This window comes from Lathyrus oleraceus, chromosome 4 (assembly GCF_024323335.1).
Source record: "Lathyrus oleraceus cultivar Zhongwan6 chromosome 4, CAAS_Psat_ZW6_1.0, whole genome shotgun sequence".
In the NCBI taxonomy this organism is placed as follows: Eukaryota; Viridiplantae; Streptophyta; class Magnoliopsida; order Fabales; family Fabaceae; genus Lathyrus; species Lathyrus oleraceus.
Genome location: NC_066582.1, coordinates 1,468,033 through 1,475,077, shown reverse-complemented (window position 1 = coordinate 1,475,077; position 7,045 = coordinate 1,468,033).

The window sequence follows — 7,045 nt, the reverse complement described above, 5'->3', positions numbered from 1 at the left end:
TTTCGTGCATTAGAAGCTGTTGCATCATAACCTAATTACATCATTCAATCACCTGGACCTTCAACTGCATCTGTTTGTGGACATTAAAGCTCAAGAACGCTCGATACTACACTGCCATTCCAGGTACTCGAGTTTTTCGAATGTCACGGTTTTTTCAATTGATGTATGCGTTCTGTAGTTTGTTGATTGTAGATCATGGTGATGTTTGTAGTTTTAGAAATGATGAACTATAGTTCGCGAAATCTGGAAATTAAGTTTTGAACCAAAACCCTAACTCGTTCGATTTGAGAGATAGAGGAACATTTAGGTTAAATTGGATTGATATTTGGATTCTAGGTTAGAAGACGGTTCTAACGACTATTCACTTGTTAATTTTGGTGAAAAATGGATGTTCATGTGTTCATGCGTGTTCCTGGGATTTTCTGGGCGAGGACGAAGCCAAATGCAGTGTTTGATCCAAAAGTTTGTTTGAAAATTCAAATAGGAGGTTTACCGCCCCCGCGTTTCTGTATTTACAGAAATGCCATTGGATATTTTAATTAATTTATTTAATTCATAAAAATTCTAAAAAATTCATAATGACTTTAAAAAATTCATAAAAAATCATAGAAAAATCAGAAAAATGTGAGAATTTTTGTGTTGACTTTGTTTTTGACTCTAGAGTTTATTTGACCTATTGATGGAAGTTGTGCATGGTGTGAATTATGTTTGACTTAGGTTTGTTTCACATGTGCTATTTTTTGATACATTCTACCAAATCCAATGTGAAATTCTCATGCTTACAAATAAATGTCTGAAAATTTTTGTGATGATTGTGGACTGGTTAATGTTGATTTATATGTAAATTTCATGAATTTTTGATACCTGGTCATTGAGTTACAAATTTTGGAACTTAGGTGTGACAATTTGTGTCACACCTCATTATGTCAACTTGCTGGATTTTTTTGAGTGACCTATACTTGTTGGATTAATGTGAAATTTTGCATGGATGTTCATTAACATGTTAAGATGCTATGTGAATTTTTGTGGAATTTTATGTGGCATTTTCAAATTGATTGCTATTTTTCATCTCTGTTGGTCAAAATTGCAAGTTCATGTGACATAGGTTGGTAGATTTAATGTGAAATGCTCATATGGTATTGAATGATCATGAAACTTGGTATGCTTGTAATAGACACATGATGGAACATCCCTGTTTTGGTCCTACTCATTTCTTTATTGTTTTCATTGAGTTGTGAATTTTTGAAGTGGAAGCATGTGTTGATGTTGTGATTTGGAGCATGTAATTGTGTCTGTTTTTGTTGATTTTCATTGACATAGTTCCCTTGGTCCAATTAGGCTAAAATTTGGTATGCTAGACCTAGGAGATGTCCTGTTTAGGTGTAATTTATTTGAGATTTTTTGGATTTGTTTTGATATGGATTTGAATGCAATAGTTCTGTTTGCATGTTTGGTGTTTCATTTGAACTAGTTTGGATTGTTTTGTGCATAAAATGAACATGATGAATGATATGGACATGAGACTAATTGTGTTGGCTTTTGTTTGACATTAATTTGAGTTTGGTTAGAGATACCTTGCTGTTTAGGAATTTTTGTCACCTTTGGACCCTAGGCTTGGCCTAGTGGTCTAGTTGCTAATATTTGCTTGATTTTTCAGGATGAATAGTATAAGGCTCATGGAGAATAATCCAAGTCAATTCAATTGATGTTGTTTGATGTTTGTACACTAACATAACTTTGTTTTGTAGGTTGTGAAGCTTGGGCTTGAGTTTTGAGCTTGCTTTGTTGTGCATTAGTTTGTATACTCTGATTGGTTGAACACTTGTTGTTTTCTGACTGTTTGTCTGAGTTGCTAATTGGTTAGCTTTTGTACAGGTACCTTTAGCCGCTTCTAGTTCTTTTAAGAACTTGCTTGGTAGCTGCTGCTCGGTTGTGTAAACCGCTTGAGGTATAACTTCCTAACTTCATGTAGTCTGGAGACCCGGTCTGTTATTTGACCGGGCAAACTGTCTGAAGTCCTCCTTAAGAGGCGATGATTGTGATTGTTTAAAATTGTGCCTAAGCAGGTAAAGTCCTTAATCAAGGCAATTGGTGGAAGTTAGGGATAAGCAATCTGTCCCCCACTATTCTGTGAGTCTTCTCCTTGCTCCCATTACATGGTTGTAGCATTGAGATTACAAGCCCAAGATCCGTGCAGTGCACATTGTGTCAGAGTCTCTGAGTATAGAAGGGTTCCCACATTCTGGACCCATGCTCATTTGTCAGAAGCTCTCCCTGGTTAGGGATAAGAGCTGTGAGGTCTCATCCTCACTTCATCCTTTCATCTGCTTCACCTTAGTCTCGTAATGGCAAGGTTAAGAGCAAACCCAACCCGTACAGACGACTCGCTTCGGCAGTCAAACCTATTGATTGAGCCCCCTTGTTTGGCTATAGTGCGTGTTATGTGGATATCTGTTTGAGATGCTTGTTCTCATTTGATGTATGCTTGAATTATTTTGTATGCTTGTGTGCTTGCTTCTTTCCTGGATAGGAGTAGTTTGCTTATGCGAGTAGAATAGAAAACCGAACTTAGGCTAAACGATGCATGACAACACTAGGCTCGAGTCCAGCTCCCTAGTAGTGTGTCCTTCCCTGGTTTCTGGTTAGCAATGCAGTCCCTGCGTAGGGGAACTACATCGCCCTGATCTTCACACCAGATGAAGTATGTAGGCAGGAGATTGAGCTGATCTCTCCGGGCGCCTTTTTCTTTTATTGTGTGCGTTGTTTGACAAATGCTAGGCTCGAGTCCCTGACTCCTTAGCCAGTTATTGTTTGTTTGTTTGCTTGATTGTATGTTGTTTGAGTGTGTTTTGGTTCGGATGCCGACATAATTCCATCAATTGGTTGTCGGGCTCCATGTTTGCCCTTTTGAGTGTGTTTTGGTTCGGATGCCGACATAATTCCATCAATTGGTTGTCGGGCTCCATGTTTGCCCTTTTGAGTGTGTTTTGGTTCGGATGCCGACATAATTCCATCAATTGGTTGTCGGGCTCCATGTTTGCCACCCTTGTTTGTTTGTGTGTTCTGTGTTGTTTGGCGTGCGTAAGCCGAACTACAGCGGCTCTGATTCTTGTTCCAGACAAGATATGTAGGCATAAGGTGCGATACCTTATCGAGCTCTTTCCTCTTAACCCCACCTGCGTTCCTCGTGTGTGTTTGAGCAGTGTTTTTTAGCAACCATTTTCCTTCCTATTGTGCGTGGATCCCGTCGAGTACGACGGATGCGTAGGGGTGCTAATACCTTCCCTTCGCATAACCGACTCCCGATCCCATTCTCTTTGGTCGCGAGATCACGTCTTTTCCAGGTTTACTCTGAGCGTTTCCTTTCCCTCTTTTGGGATAAATAACGCACGGTGGCGGCTCTGTTGTTCTTGCTTTCCCGCCGGTTTTTCGCGTAATGCGACAGCTGGCGACTCTGCTGGGGATACAGAGAAGTTGACCTGTGCTGGTCCTTCTTCCCTAAGCGAGTCTCTCCTAGCGCTCTCTAGGATTAGGATGTTGGTTGCTATATGCTGCTTTATTTATTGCATTCATTTCATTTACTGTTTGCATTCAATGTGTGCATTAATGTTTGCATTCATTCATTTCATCTGCTGTGCTGGCTGTGTGTTCTTTGATTGGGGGTGGGTGATACTTGAGGTAAAAGGCCCAATACCCAGGCTATGAGTGCAATCTAGGAAGCCTAGGAATAGAGTGAGTCATGGGAAGCGGGTGGTATGCGCCACTTAGCGGAACATGGACGTCACGAGCAGTTCAGACCCTGGTGGGGTATCATCGTTGCATACTTCAGGTGTGTATATGATGGTATTCTGCGAAAGGTTATTTATGCTGCGTTTCTTTCGACCTTACCCTGGCCTAGATGACACCCGTGAGTGGGGAGGGAATGATCATTTTAACAGGTACAGATGGTGACTGTTGGTGACCGGTTGGTGACTTGATGGTGACTCAGGGTTCCGTTGGTGACTCAGTATTCTCAGATTGGGTTCAGATGACGGTTGACCAGTTGACTTTGGGTTTCAGATGAATTGTTGTTCAGAGTTCGAGCCGAAGCTTCGATCCTGTGTTCAGAGATGCACAGCTTGCCAGTCGTGTCTGCATCATGTGCATCATAGCATGTTTATTTTTCAAAAGAAATGCAAAAAAAAAAATTTGAAAAAAAATGAAAAAAAAAAGAAAAAGAGAAAAAACTAATCCCTGCATGCATATCATTCTCAGGTACATTCCAGAGCTTGATTCATTGATAGAGATGGCAACAGTTCCCGAGCCGAAGCGGAAGACCTGTTCCTATAGCTTTCACCGTGAGCCTCTGACGTCTCTGATTGAGTTGAGCAGTTTTGTGACCAGTGATCATCTGAAGGGGTTCATTGATAAGTATGGGGATCTGTTGACTCTGTTGAAGATGGTAGTCGACCCAGTGCCGTTGCAGACTCTTCTTCAGTTTTATGACCCAGAGCTTAGATGTTTCACTTTCCAGGACTATCAGTTGGCGCCTACTCTCGAGGAGTACTCCATCCTGTTGGGTGTCCCGATTCAGCATCAGATTCCTTTCTTGGACGTCCCGAAGGAAGCCGATTTCAGGGTTATTGCTAGAGCTCTTCATCTGAGTATCAGAGAGATCAGTGACAGTTGGAAGACCAGTGGAGATGTTGTGGGTCTACCTTTGAAGTTTCTGCTGAGAGTTGCTAGAGGAGAAGCGGAGAAGGGGAATTGGGAAGCTTTTCATGCCCAGTTTGCTGTCATGATCTATGGGATCGTTCTGTTTCCGAGTATGCCAAATTTTGTTGACTATGCTGCAGTCTGCATCTTTAGTGGAGGGAATCCAGTCCCTACCCTGTTAGCTGACACTTACTATGCTATCCACAGTAGGCATGGTAAGGGTGGGGCCATCAGGTGTTGTCTCCCACTGTTGCTCAGATGGTTCATGTCTCTCTTACCAGTCAGTGGGCCATTTGTTGATGCTCAGAGCAGTTATAAGTGGACTCAGAGGGTGATGTCTCTTACTTCGTATGACATCAGATGGCAGTCTTACCGGATGGATGTGCGAGATGTCATTATGAGTTGTGGAGAATTCCGGAACGTGCCACTTGTGGGGACCAAGGGTTGCATCAATTACAACCCAGTTCTTTCTCTTCGCCAGTTGGGGTTCATTATGAGTAGAAGGCCGCTTGAAGCTGAGATAGCTGAGAGTGTGTATTTTGATAAGCGTATTGATCCTGTTAGATTGGAGCAGATTGGGAGAGCTTGGAAGTTTATTGGTGTCAGAGACGGATCCGTTTTAGGGAAGAAGTTTGCCATTGCTATGCCTGATTACACTGATTGGGTGAAGAAGAGAGTGGAAACTTTGTTGTTGCCCTATGATAGGATGAATCCGTTGCTAGTACAACCACCCTTGATTCTTGCTGATACTGTGCCAGCTGAGCAGTATAAGCAAGCTCTGATGGAGAATCGTCGCCTGAAGGAGAAAGAGCAAGATGCCCAGATGGAATTGTATCAAGCCAAGGCTGATAAGCTGAACCTGTCTCATCAACTCAGAGATGCCCAGAGTGCAGGTGTTGGTGGTGTAAGGAGTAAAAAGAGATCTTATGCAGAGATGGAGAATTTGCTAGATGCAGAGCACAGAGAGTGTTTGAGGTTGCAGAGATCCGAAGCCGGTTATCTGAAGAAGATCAAAGACTTGGGGAAGCAACTCAGAGCCAAAGATATCCAGATGAAGAAGGAAGTCGACCAGAGACTTGCATCAGAGACCCAGCTTGGGGCAGAGGTTGTCGAGCTTAGAAGACAGTTGAAGGAGAAGATCACTCCCTTGCCAGAATGTTCAGAGTGTGAACTGTTGATAGACCAGTGTCACTACTTGAAGACGCTCATTCCTGGAAGTAACTTGTCTTAGCTTGTATTTCCTGATGTTTATGTTGAGAATCACCCCCAGGCTTGTTGGGTGGGATTCTTTGTTGTACCTTGTTGGATATTTGGATCTTTGTTGTATGATTCGGTTGCTCATTTATAGATGAGATTTTTGGTTTCTCTTTACTCAGTACCATGTTGTATGATGATGCTGTATCTCCCTGTTGCTTGGTGTTGTTGCAGGTTGTCGTTTCTTGAGATGAATCAGGCTCCTTGAATGCCTGAGAGATGAACATTTCATGTGCATCATATGCATTAGCATCATATTCATAACATTTGCATAACAGGTGTTCTTGTGCCGACTTCTCACTCTGGTTCCTGTGTCAGGCAGGATAGCGGATCAGCGACCTCACCGGTATCCTACAAGACTAAATCAGCGAAGAAGTATGGATCAGGTTCAGACTGAACTAGCTGAGATGAGGGCGAACATGGCCCAGTTTTTGACTATGATGCAAGGGGTTGCTCAGGGTCAGGAGGAGCTCCGCGCTTTGGTTCAGAGACAGGAAACGGTTATTCAGGCGTCTAACCGTGGTTCACCTATTGCTCCACCTGGTTTCGAAACTGTTAATGTCAATGTTGCTGCTGCTCCTGGTCATGGCTATGCTACGGGAGAAGAACTCCAAGGCATAAGAATCAATGGTCAGCCTATTGCTGCAGAGGTTAATGCCAGAGCTACCAGGGCTCCGGTGCGTCATCCAGCTCCTCTTGTCGACAGACAAGAAGACATGTTCACGATGATAAGTGAGGATGATGGTGATGTTGCTAGAATGGAAGATAGGGATCGTAAGGTCGATGCCCTAGCTGAAAAAATCCGGGCGATGGAATGCCAGAACTCTCTTGGGTTCGATGTCACTAATATGGGGTTGGTCGAAGGTCTGAGGATTCCCCACAAATTCAAAGCGCCCACCTTTGACAAGTACAACGGTACTTCTTGCCCTCGCACCCACGTGCAGGCATACTATCGGAAGATCTCGGCATATACAGATGACGAGAAAATGTGGATGTACTTCTTTCAAGATAGCCTATCTGGGGCATCTTTGGATTGGTACATGGAACTCAAGCGGGATTCTATCCGGTGTTGGAGGGATCTGGGAGAAGCTTTTCT